The sequence below is a fragment of the Python bivittatus genome, unplaced genomic scaffold (genome assembly GCF_059951505.1).
Source record: "Python bivittatus isolate LINGU-HERP-01145 unplaced genomic scaffold, Pbiv_v1 ctg000350_np1212, whole genome shotgun sequence".
In the NCBI taxonomy this organism is placed as follows: domain Eukaryota; kingdom Metazoa; phylum Chordata; class Lepidosauria; order Squamata; family Pythonidae; genus Python; species Python bivittatus.
Window position 1 is genome coordinate 36,720,105 of NW_028277074.1, and position 13,854 is coordinate 36,733,958.

Below are 13,854 nucleotides of genomic sequence, written 5' to 3' on the forward strand. Positions count from 1 at the left end.
TGTCATCTTTTGAGGTTTTTAATGCAATTCTTTGTTAAAATTAGCTTAAACAGGCTCAATAAAATGATGCAAAAGCAAAAACATTTGATTTTCACCAAAAACACTCTAGTTATCTAGCTTGAATTATAGCAACTAATATATAATGCATAGAGTGGCTACTCTGAGGTTGGATTTAAACTGGGGTGAGGTGGGAGGAGAAATGGGAGGAGTTTAAATCCTACCTCAGACTAGCCATTCTATGTATCTGATGAACTGAGCTGCAGTTCACAAAAGCTTATGCCTTTTAATAAAATTTGTCAGTCGGAAAAGGTGCTACCAGACTCCTGATTATTAGCTTAGTGAGAGACTTATATGTGAAATTCATTAGGCATGGAGCAAGTATGTTTCCATAGGAATCTAATCCATGAACTATTCATTAGCTCATATTCCATATTTGCAAAAGTTGAGGGACGATTCCATGAAATCTCTCTGAAAACAATAATATGAGCATTGCTTTCATAATTTAACTGAACCTAGATCAGCCACAGATCTAGGAACTGAATGAAAATATGCAAGTGTATGGCAATTATGCTGTGATGGGAGCAGATGTGATGGAACACCCCACCTTCTAACTCTATTGGATCCTGCCATGTTGAAGTGATGAGGCGACAGCATGGCTAGTAAAGAGACAGTATTTGTTAACTATCTGACAACCAAGCATCGTTGTCTGGTAGTTCTCTGTATTCACCTATTATCCCAAAAGGACATATTCTGATTAGCTATTGGTTTTCTGTTAAACATATGAAAATATGCCCATTCCCATATCATCCTGCTATCCTAACAGTAGTTGAAATAGTCTGAATAGCTTGGTCAACTCCAACTGCATTTTAATTATGGAATAAGAATTGTGTGATAGAAAGCCTGGATGCCTGACGTGTCCAAAAAAATGACAAAATAAGCTCTGTTTTTAGTATATCGGAACTGGATGATTTGCATCATTTCATGGGCATTTGGATTCATGTTTGCAGAATTTGGCCCAAATAGAGGTGTAAGAATTCTTCAGTTTAATTTTTTGGGGTTTTTTTTTTAGTTAGATACTAATGTTTCTAAAGTTTACCCATATAGGGTAAACATCATATATGTGATCAGTATTACACACTTGCCTGAAGATTGTATTAGGTCCATAAAGAAAAGAAATCAGGTTCTGATCTAGTGCCTACATTGTTCTCCCCCCCTCATACCTGTTTTATTTGGCTGACAGCAGTTGGATGAAAAAAGGGACTGGAAAAATGGAGTGGCTGAACAGTTCTAAATATAAAGGAAACATATCCCATTTATACTTCTGCCTTTATTGCTGGGGGAAAAAAAATTAAAAACTCATTCCTGGAAGACATTTTCAGGCCATTCTCCTAATTTTAATCAGTGATGCATATTTATTAGATCATAACTTTCCAGTATGGTTCAGCCTAGATGTCTTCAGCTACTCTTCCTCATCAGCCCCAGGTAGCACATGATTAATCTACTTTGGTGAGAATAGTAGACTGAGACATCTGGAGAGACCCAGGTTGGGGGAAACCAATATAATGAATATGCACTGGTATGGCAAATTAGGAAATACATCTTTTCCCTCAGATGTTAAATTAGAAGACTGAGTATGTTGGTGTTGCTTATTTGATTTGCTAGAGACAATCATCAAGTCTAAAGCCGCAGAATCTCATGTTCTTAGAGGAGTGGAGGCAACTGCAGCATGAGAAGAAATGTGATTCCCTCACATAATGTCCATTCTTGATCCTTTGAAACTTAAATACTCCACAGCAGCCAGACTTGGTTAAAAACTGGCATTGCTTCTATGCCTGGGCAGTGGGCCATGTCTACCCTTTGGTATTCGAAGTATGGCTCCTGTCCAGGAGAATGCAATTTACTCGGAGTCCATTGGGTTATTTTACATAAGCATGCCCTTTGGCTTCAGAAGGGATTTATTTTTGTTTGAATCTTCTACTGAGCAAACAAATGACTTTTTGAGAGCCTTGGGAGTGAATCTGACTTCTAAGGTATGTTGGTACTAAGCTGGAAGAATTTCTGGAATGGAGAGCTGAAGTGAAGAAGGAATGATTGAGAGCAATAAGGGCTTTTGAGTTTGAATGCTTTCTCTTGCTAGTGTAGTGTGATGCTCAACTGTTTGAATAACCATTTGCCAGCAATTGTTTTTTGTGTATGTGTTTGGGACATCCTGAATGAAAGGTACATGGTAAATCTTATAAATAAAAACAATGAAATCTTGCAAAAATCTGGAGATCTACATTGATAGGTAGCTGCTTCTTCTCATGTGTGTTTTACCAAATATATATTTTCATGTGTGTTTTACCAAATATATATTTTCATTCACAGTATACTTGTTTAGTCATATATTTAGAATAGAATACTTTATTGTCATTTCACCATACACTACACACCGGGCATAATAAAATGAAATTCTGTCACAATTGACTCACAATTTCAATCAGACACTAAATACAATTTAATTATGCACTTGGTGTGTAGTGTATAGTGAAATGACAATAAAGTATTTCTATTCTATTCTATTCTGTTCTGTTCTGTTCTGTTCTATTCTATTCTATTCTATTCTATTCTATTCTATTCTATTCTATTCTATTCTATTCTATTCTATTCTATTCTATTCTATTCTATTCTATTCTATTCTATGCATACATTTAAAGCATACTTTTTTTGTTGAGAGTAATCTTCAGGTGTTGAGGGCTGGATCACATTGCCAATGGTAGATGGGGCTGAAACAATTGGCAGGTGGCACTCATCTGTTCTTTCTATTTCTGACACTAACATGAATATTTAAATAATGCTCATCTAGGCTAACAAGCTTTGCAAGAGAATTTGCTGTAGTGGTTAAGCAGTGGAAACCAATGGCGCAGCGGCTTAATGATGCTGAAAGTTGCCGGCCAGAAATGGTTGACGCTTCAGCGGTTCGAGTCCAGCCTTCACGTTAACAGGGTGAGCTCCTGTTTCCTCCCCAGTTCCTGTCAACCCAACAGTTCGAAAACTCACGTGAGTAGATAAATGGGTACTCTCACTCCGGTGGGAGGAAAAATGCTGGCAGTGCCTTGCAAAAGGAGTCAGGAGCAGTTGCCAGTAAGCGCGAAACCGTGCTCGCCCGAAAAGGGCGCGAAGCAACGGAAACCCCGCCTCCTGCGCTCGCCAGCTGGTCTCTGCTCTAGGAAGGAGGCTCTGGCAAACCACTTCCAAAACACCTTGCCTTGAAAACTGCAAGGACTCGTCCAAGCAGTCACTGCAGAGTCGGTAATGACTGAGTGCAGATTAAAAAAAAAAAAAAAGTCCTACCTTAGGCACAAAGCCAGCTGGGTGAACTTGGACCAGGTACTCACTCTCTCTGTCCTAGGAAGGAGGCAATGGCAAACCATTTCTGAAATCTTGCTAAGGAAACTATCCAGGCAGTCAGCAGGAGTCAACACTTACTCAAAGGTTTGATGACTATATATCTAATACTGTTCTTTAGTGTTGCAGGGTTATTTTAGTGGGAGGGGTATGGAGTTGCTAAAAAAGAAAAACCCAGACCCCAAACTCACTATTTTCCTTTCTTCCATCATATTCTCTTTTTTAAGGGGATATTTTAATGGCCATCTGAGCCCTGTGGCTTTCACCAGACTAGCCAGTGCCAGGCCAATGCCCAGCTATGCTACTGTTGCTCCACTGCCCAAGTGAGGCCCTTCTTTTTCTCTTTTAGAAATGAATAGGGACTGAGGTGGGCTTTCCCACCCCCCTTGCTACTCTGGGGCCCTTGCTAGTGCTACTCCCTGTGTTTGGTGCCCCCTCTTCACTAGTAAGTCTAGCAGCAACAGGCCAGACATTGTCCTTCCCAACCTGTTTGCTGCACATATATCAAGATGATCCAGCTGCCATTGTATGTTGGGATTTTGAAATTTTTTTTGACAAAGTCTCTCAACACTTTTGAGTAAACTTAGGAGTTGTGAGTTAAGAAGACAGGTCTTCTCTTGGATAGGTAATTGACTAAAGGACAAGAAACAGTGTAGGAATAAATGAACATTAAGATATTGCTTCAAAAAGTAGAATGACCCTCATGGTAGTGGATTTATTTTGTCATTGTATAGATGAAATGGAAGCAATTGCCACAGAAGTTTTGTGGAAGAGTAGAAGATAGAAAGCAAGGTAATGAGCTTTTTGAAAATTAAAAAAAAAAATCCCCCTTTTTTAGTAAGTATTTAGATTTAAATACAACATTTTTAGATTTTGTATCTAATGTTTTTATTCAAGATATATCTAGAACTATTAATTTAGGTCCTGTTGGTTATCAGTTTTAATTACATGGTTTGCAAAGATAGAAAGGTAGGAAGTGTCATGACAGGTGTTGATGCAAACCTATTATTTCCTCTCGCCTATCTCTTGCCTTAATTACTTCTGCCTGCTACTACTCACTCTTTTTTTTTTTTTGTATTCTGCATACTGTAACTTACTTCAAGAGGTGATAGCATGATGGGTATGTATATGTGTATGTAGAAATAACTATTTGCAATTATTTTGTTATTAATATCTATTCAGAAAATGCATATTCAGAAAGATGGGATGAACCTTCCCATCTTTGTTCCAATAGATACACATGCTGTGAAAACTGGAAAAAAAAAAAAGATTCCTTTTACACATATAGAAATGGCTTTATATAAATCACATTTGTTCCACCTTCCTTTGATGGAACTCAAGAAAGACAGTAGCAGGAAAGAGTCTCTGCAAGGTATGAAATGCGACTGCAAAAAAGATCTCAAACTATATTAGCAGTGTTTTTAATGGTTGTTTTGTTGCTTCCTATTATGTGGGTTTAGAATTGGGCATTGTTGGGGGGTTATAAAGCTGCTTACCCCCTGCCCCATTTACCTTTAATTTAGTGGATTATACTGCCATCTAGTGCAGGAATTTATTAAGAAGTAGGAAATACAGAATGCTGCCTGAATATCAGAATACACTCATGGTATTATACTGCAATCTCTGATTTAGCATAAAATTACCTTTATCTGAGACCTTTTCTTATAATTTCAAAAGTACAGGGAGTCCCCAGGTTAAGAATGCCTAAGTTACATGTGACCCATAGTTAAGAACAGAGCCTATTGTAGCAAAATTTGAGCTAAATACACAATCATTCAAGTTCATTACACAATGGTTTGAGTTAATTACAAATTAACTTACATACAAATCTGACTTAAGGACAGACCTTGGGAACTGAACTCATTCTTAAACTGGGAACTACCTGTAATGCTACATACAGTTTTGTTGCTATGATCTTGTGAATGGCATAATTCCAGTTATGAAATGTATCAACCAAAAGGAGCAATTAGTGGAGCCTGAAAAACATAAGCTTTAAACACAGGTTTAAATCATGAACTCCCTGGGGTTGTGATATTAAGCCATAAATTTCTATAAGTATGTCTTTGTTACTATGCAGTAGATGTTATATGGATGTGTCACTAGAAAACAGAATCGTTGGTTGAGAATATCCACTGAGATTAAATATGAGTATTTATAAAGAATAAGATTATATAGCCCCATCACTCATAATAACAGGCAAGTTTGGCCTTGGCCTTGGAGTACAAAATGAAGCAGGGCAAAGGCTAATAGAGTTCTGTCAAGAGAACAAGCTAGTCATAGCAAACACTCTTTTCCAACAACACAAGAGACGACTCTACACATGGACATCACCAGATGGTCAATACCGAAACCAGATTGATTATATACTTTGCAGCCAAAGATGGAGAAGCTCTATACAGACAGCAAAAACAAGACCAGGAGCTGACTGTGGCTCAGATCATGAGCTTCTTACTGCAAAATTTAGGCTTAAATTGAAGAATGTAGGGAAAACCACTAGACCACTCAGGTATGACTTAGATCATATTCCTTGTGAGTACACAGTGAAGGTGATGAATAGATTTAGAGGATTAGATTTGGTAGACAGAGTGCCTGAAGAACTATGGACGGAGGTCCGTAACATTGTACAGGAGGCAGCAACTAAAACCATCCCAAAGAAAAAGAAATGCAAGAAAGCAAAATGGCTGTCTGATGAGGCTTTACAAATAGCTGTGGAAAGAAGGAATGCGAAAAGCAAGGGTGAAAGGGATAGATATAAGCAACTGAATGCAGATTTCCAGAGAATAGCCAGGAGAGATAAGAAGGCCTTCTTAAATGAACAATGCAAAGAAATTGAGGAAAACAATAGAATGGGGAAGACTAGAGATCTCTTCAAGAAAATTGGAGATATGAAAGGAACATTTAGTGCAAAGATGGGCATGATAAAGGACAAAAAAGGCAGGGACCTAACAGAAGCAGAAGAGATTAAGAAGAGGTGGCAAGAATACACAGAAGAACTATACAAGAAAGATCTTAATGTCCCTGATGTCCACGCTGGTGTGATCACTGACCTTGAGCCAGACATCCTAGAGAGTGAAGTCAAGTGGGCCTTAGGAAGCATTGCTAACAACAAAACTAGTGGAGATGACAGGATTCCAGCTGAGTTATTTAAAATACTAAAAGATGATGGTGTTAAAGTGCTGCACTCAATATGCCAGCAAGTTTGGAAAACGCAACAGTGGCCACGGGATTGGAAAAGGTCAGTTTACGTTCCAATTCCAAAGAAGGGCAACGCCAAAGAATGCTCAAACTATCGCACAATTGCACTCATTTCACATGCTAGCAAGGTTATGCTCAAAATCCTACAAGCTAGGCTTCAGCAATATATGAACCGAGAACTACCGGATGTACAAGCTGGGTTTCGAAGAGGCAGAGGAACTAGAGATCAAATCGCCAACATTCGCTGGATCATGGAGAAAGCACGAGAGTTCCAGAAAAATATCTACTTCTGCTTCATTGACTATGCAAAAGCCTTTGATTGTGTGGATCACAACAAACTGTGGCAAATTCTTAAAGAGATGGGAATACCAGACCACCTTACCTGTCTCCTGAGAAATCTGTATGCGGGCCAAGAAGCAACAGTTAGAACCGGTCATGGAACAACCGATTGGTTCAAAATAGGGAAAGGTGTACGACAAGGCTGTATACTGTCACCCTGCTTATTTAACCTATATGCAGAGTACATCATGAGAAATGCCAGGCTGGAAGAATCACAAGCCGGAATTAAGATTGCAGGGAGAATCATCAACAACCTCAGATATGCGGACGATACCACCCTAATGGCAGAAAGTGAAGAAGAACTAAAGAGCCTCTTGATGAGGGTGAAAGAGGAGAGTGCAAAAGCTGGCTTGAAACTCAACATTAAAAAAACTAAGATCATGGCATCTGGACCCATCAATTCCTGGCAAATAGAAGGGGTAGAAATGGAAGCAGTAACAGACTTCATTTATTTGGGCTCCAAGATCACCGCAGACGGAGACTGCAGCCATGAAATTAAAAGACGCTTGCTCCTTGGGAGGAAAGCTATGGCAAGCCTAGATAGCATATTAAAAAGCAGAGACGTCACCTTGCCGACAAAGATCCGCATAGTCAAAGCTATGGTTTTTCCAGTAGTAATGTATGGCTGTGAGAGCTGGACCATAAAAAAGGCCGAGCGCCGAAGAATTGATGCCTTTGAACTGTGGTGCTGGAGAAGACTCTTGAGAGTCCCCTGGACTGCTAGGAGGTCAAACCAGTCAATCTTAAAGGAAATCAACCCTGATTGCTCATTGGAAGGATCGATAATGAAGCTCAAGCTCAGATATTTTGGCCACCTAATGCGAAGAGAGATCTCTTTGGAGAAGACCCTGATGCTGGGAAAGATTGAAGGCAAAAGGAGAAGAGGACGACAGAGGATGAGATGGTTAGATAGCATCACTGAAGCAATGAGCATGAAACTGAGCAAACTCAGGGAGGCAGTGAAGGACAGGAAGGCCTGGCGCAATATGGTTCATGGGGTCACGAAGAGTCGGACACGACTTAACGACTAAACAACAACAATCACTCATAAATTGTTGCAACTTCAGTAGTTTACATTATAATGGAAAACTCTTTCTATACCAGCTGCTATTTACTTTATAGTTTTGTGTTTTTTTATATTTTAAAACAATACAATAACTGTAGATATGGGTATAGTATAGATTTTGTGTCTCAGAGTCAGTGCTGATTCCTAAGGATTGCCTGGACTAGTCCCTACAATTTTTGGCAAGATTTTCGGAAGTGATTTGCCCTTGCCTGCTTCCTAGGCCTGAGAGGGAGTATTTGGCCCGAGTCACCCAGCTGGCATCATGCCTGAGGCAGGATGGGAACTCTCAGTCTCCTGATTTCTAGCTGAATGCTTTAACCCAGTGTTGTCCAAACTTGGCCACTTTAAGATGAGTGGACTTCAACTCCCAGAATTCCCCAGCCAGGCATGCTGGCTGGGGAATTCTGGGAGTTGAAGTCCACTCATCTTAAAGTGGCCAAGTTTGGACAACACTGCTTTAACCACTTCACCAAACTGGCTCTCATGTACAGAATACAAATAAAAATACAAACATAGTTGGGCTTACAGTATCCAATATATATTAACACAATATCAGACAGGTCAAATAAGCCCATGGGTACTATCAAGTCTGTTTATTCTTCATGTTATATAATTCATCTTTAGGGGGCATTATTAGCTCAAATGAATTTCCAAGCAGCAGGCGGGGGGGGGGGAGGGGTTGTCACCTTCTGACTGTTCTTAGGTTGTTCTTGATTTAGGCACTTCTTGAAAGTGTATGACATTCCCAAATTCCATGGGTGAGTGAATGGTAAAAGACTAATTTCAGATTAAAGAAGATAAAAACAAAATAGCAAATCCTTCAACATGAAACATTTTCAGAGTTGATTTGAACTAGGGAAAAAAAGAGGAGAATCACCCACTTTAAAAAGCAGGATAATCCAATGCTTTAGCATCACTACTGAAATGCTTCTGCCTTGCATACTTGCCTACCAATCCTCAACTGGTGTCAGAGTAGAGAACAAGCTTCTGACAAAACGTTAAAATCCACATAGCAGGAAATAGTTCTGGAGATGTCAAACTCCTAGGATTTTTCAAATTCTCAGAAACAATTTAGTGGCAAACCATTGCTAGCCGCAACTGTTATATCTAAACAAAATAAAGTGTAAAGGCATATTTAAGTACAATGACATATTTATATATTTGCAATTATTTGATTGCCACTTCTTGTGACTCTAGGCAGCATGTAATTATAGCTGCTTTAAACTGGGATTTAATTGTGCTACTATATTTTTATCCACTTTCCATGCAGATTAAAGATAGAACAAAAAGGAATTGTTACAATGATTACAATTGTAATCCATTCTAGGTAACTAAAGGGCACTGGTAACTAAAGTCTGTACAACTCCTTTCAGATAAGTCATTAATGATAAACCAGCTGAAGCAGATAGGAAGAACTTCTGATCAATGTTTCTAGGTAAATTTTCAGAAATAATTTGGTGGTAAACCATTGCTAGTCATGTTGGCATTGCATCCCTGACAGGATAACCTTGGTCCAAGATACATTCAATATAGAATTAGAGCAGGATAGCAGAAAATTTCAGGGTCATAATTATTTAGGATGCATGAAAAATTGTAATGCACACACAAGGCAAAACACCCAGAGGGTAAAATATAATACAGCTTACTGCTTTTTGAGCAAATCCTAACACACAAACTCCTACCTCAGTTAGATCAGGGTATTTTTAGTGGTTCAGAAATTGTTTGTCTGGATTAAATGATATCCTACATCAGCAAATAGGCTACTTATAGCTCAGTCCAATTAATATCTACATAATTCAGTGGGACTTACTCCCAAAAAAGTTGTATAGGAGAGTCAGCTTGATGTAGTGGTTAAAATGCTGGACTGGAAACCAGGAAACTCTGATTTCTAGTCCTTCTTAGGCATAAAAGCCAACTGGCGGACCTTGAGCCAGTCAATCTCACAGGGTTGTTTTTGTGAGAAAAATAGGATGTGGGAGCATTACATACACCGTCTTAAGTTCCACAAAAATAAAGATGATGATGATGATGATAATGATGATGATGATGATAACAATAGGGATTGCAGCCAAGTCTTTATATGAAACAAAATTTTTTGATAGTATTCCAGATGACAAATTTCCCTGTCTCTTCATTGTGCTGCTGTGGAAAGATAATTAAGAGAACTAGGCTTAATGAATAATAAAAATGATAACAATGTTATGCAGAATGCAAATGTAGCATTAATAAGCTAAAATGCCAATGAATTACTGTTTGCATGCCTGATATATAATAACCATTTCATTTGTTATGGAAATCTAGGAAACTGAAATAGTGAGCACTTGATTTTTTTCCCTGTCTTTTCAGATTATAATTCATTCCATGCCCAGAAGTCCCAGAACAAATTTCTCTTCTATTAGCCATCAGCAATAATAGCAGTAAAAACAACAAGGTGAACAATGAGAATTAGAGTGTAATCAAATTATTTATGTCATTACCCTTGGAAGAAAGAATGTGGTTATTCAGAAGATAATAATTCACTACTCCAAGCACTGTTCTATTTAGTAATCTGTACCTGTTTATTTGGCATTATTAATTTGTCAAGTGAATAACCATATGTGATTTTAAATATAAGGGCAGCAGAAATTGATTAAACAATAAATATCTTCTTGAGATAGCAGTTTCTCTTAGTTATGAAGAATATCCCAATTCATTCATGGTATAATAGAAGTTACTTATTTACTAAATTTCTATTCCACTTTTCCACGATTATTCAGTGTGGCTCACAATAAAATATAGGAAACATAACAAAATTATAATGAACACTTAAAACATATCCAGTAAAAGTAAGTAAATCAGGAATAAATACTTATGCCCATGCATTTATTTAGTTTATGAAAGTTGAAGTTCTTGTTTCTTTCTTTCTTGTTCATATCATATGTTGTCAGCCCTTTAAGGTAGCCCTGGTCAGAAAACAGACTGGAACTCTATTTTGCATTCCTGAAGATGTGTGAAGATGGAAAAGAGGGAGAGTTGGGTGTGTGCTGGGGTAGAGGGGAGGGGAAGAAAATAATTCTAAAAATTCTCGTGATATTTAATAAAAGAAAGTAATACCATTCATCCTTCACTTTTCTGTCTCATCTTTCTTTTCCTTTCTTGCTCATGTTCTCCTGTGCCAACAGCACAATAGATACAGTGCCACCTGGTGTCTTAGTGAGCATCACCCATCAGATCAGCTACTTTTGTAAAGGATGGTATGTATTTGAGTAAAAACAAAATATCAAATGTTTTTCTGATTTATTACAGTATGCAATAATATGTTTACAATTTATTGTGTTTTAGGAAGGAACTTACTTTTTTTAATGGAGCTACAAACTACAACAATATTTAAAAGTTATATTGCTTCTTAGCCTTTTGACTAAGATCAAGGGTAGTATGTATAAAATCTCTATAATTATGCTTTACATAAGGTTGATTGCATTGTGGAAACAATATCAGACTTCGCAATTATGCCATTATATAAGATATAAGAATTATATCAAAGTTCAGGGCAAAATGTAATTTTTAAAAGATGGGAAGTACTGGAACTTTCCCCACTTTTTAATGTATTATCAGCAGGAATTTTAGTGCATTTTAATAAAAATTCCTGTACTTTTATTTCTTCTTCTTCCTCTTCTATGACTCCTTCAATAAAATGGCAAATGAAAATAAATGCAGTTTTAGTTTGTATTAAACAATAGGAACAGGCTGGGTTTTTGTATTCAACAACAGTTTTGATCTTATCCTAATATAGGATGAAGAATAATTCTGAAATGTCATGACATCAAAATAATGTAATGGTTAGAATCCAGAATATGTACTAAGGAAACCAAGGTCACATCTCTATTCAGCCATGAAGTTCAGTATATTGTCTGAACTATATACACTCATAGGATATAAAGTAAAAAAAAAGGGGAAGAGAATATAATATACTGCCTCAAGTTGTAATACTGTGCTATTTACCATGACTCTAATATTTTTTTTCTGCAATGCTTTAATCATAATATTGCCTCCATGTCTGATCACATAACTTTCTGTTCCTTCCTACAATTTTTTTTCTTCTTTAGATGTAATTACAGATTTGGGTCTTTGACCTTGAGAATACCATTTGACAGTCCCAGTTACCCACAGCAGAGACCACAAATTTACATTCCATCAAATGCAGTCAACCCTGTCCTATCTACTTCTTTGTTTTGGCCCTGCAAAGATTTTGAACTGCAGTCCCTAGAATGTAACTCCAGGTCACATACAGTTTTTTACTCAAGCAAACTGCATACCCCCTTCGAACAGGTGCATCAGTGTTACTCAGTGGTAATTAAAATGAAAAACGATACTAAGTTGAACATCATCATACAAAATAATTTACACAAATATAAAACCAGCCACAAGTAAGTACAGCTCCTAGATAACGTGTATACCACTTATACTGGCGTAGGATTTCAGTCATCAGATATGTACAAATGTCAGTTGATAAATATAATCAAACAGTTATTAAAAATTAGATTATGGAAAAGGGGGAAGTGCCATATGTGGTCTATTTTTGCACTTAATAAAGCTCTCCTTTAGTTCATCATACTTTTTGATACTTTGCAAATCCCACTTTCTATGTCCCTCATCTCCCTTCTCATATATATCCTTTTTTTTATTGCAAACTCCAGTTCACATCTATCTCTTTTCCATTCTGCTCCATCTTCACTAATTTGCTTGTTGATCCCTTGACATGTGAGATTGTGTTTAATGTCTTGAGGGGCAATTTGCCTTCTTTGGGAGGTAGCTCAGATTTTATATTCTGCCAGACCTTGAAGACCCACCAACGTTGCTGAGACTCCTCTGTTACTGTATGTGGAAGATAATATTTTAGCTACATAAACTTCAGCCTATGCTATGAAGTTGGAAAACAGAAGGATAGTGAAAAAGGGATACTGTAGCATTTTTAACAAATCCCATAAGAATCAAATGATATTATTAAACTCCACAGAATATGAAAAGAATGTGCTGTTTGCTAAATGCAAAGAAAGAGAATCAGATCTTGAAGTAGACTAAGTGGGATTAGGTGGTAATTGAGGACTCTGAGATTAAAATTCTGACACACAATTAAAACAAGTGAACAGAGGCGAAGGGATGGAATTCTTTGAATTTTGAATGTTAGAAATGTCACAACATATAATCAAAAGTATGTAATTAGACTAAAAATAAGTATCCTGTATTGAACAGCCTTAGCATATTAATAAAACAGGATTACATATTCATGCAAACATTTGTAAAAAGCATAAACATAAGGAAGGTAGATTGGATTTTTTTAAACCATAACTTTTAAGTTAATTTTAACAATAAATATTACATTTTTTATATAGGATCACATATATGACTTGTGTAGTTCAGAATAGTCTAGAATCACAGAATATAAATTCATATGTTCCTAATCTGATTTAGAAAGCTGAGCCCATAAGCCTTAAAGAATCTTCTGATATTACACCATTAATTTCACTGGGCTTTGTATTGCTTTATTAAAGTTTATGTTGGATCTGTTGGAGTTTGAAGTGTGAAATCAGCTGGAAGCATTGAAAATAATTGTCTAATGCTATTTTGCCTTTGGAACTATGCTAACTTTCATAATGGTTTTGAGCAAATGAAATGTGATCTGTGGAATGATGCTCAGTTTGTCTGAACCAGCTGAACGAAGTTTTTTTCTGATCAATATAAACATATTGTGTTTACTAGGATCTGACTATCAGCAGAACTTTTATGCAAATGAAACAGTCCCAACATGGCATGGTGAAGATGGTTTAGTTACCTTTGCAAAACAACTGGCAACAAATGATTTGCACTGAAAATAAATATAAATGCTA

At 37.1% G+C, this 13,854-nt stretch overlaps 1 long non-coding RNA gene across 1 annotated transcript; it reads left to right on the forward strand.

The window, feature by feature from the left end:
* Window positions 1-1,932: 1,932 nt before the first annotated feature.
* On the forward strand, window positions 1,933-13,854 carry LOC148215159 (uncharacterized). The gene is made up of 4 exons (XR_015796729.1): window positions 1,933-2,030; window positions 2,846-3,039; window positions 11,149-11,220; window positions 13,727-13,854. It is a non-coding gene; the product is annotated as an uncharacterized LOC148215159 (long non-coding RNA).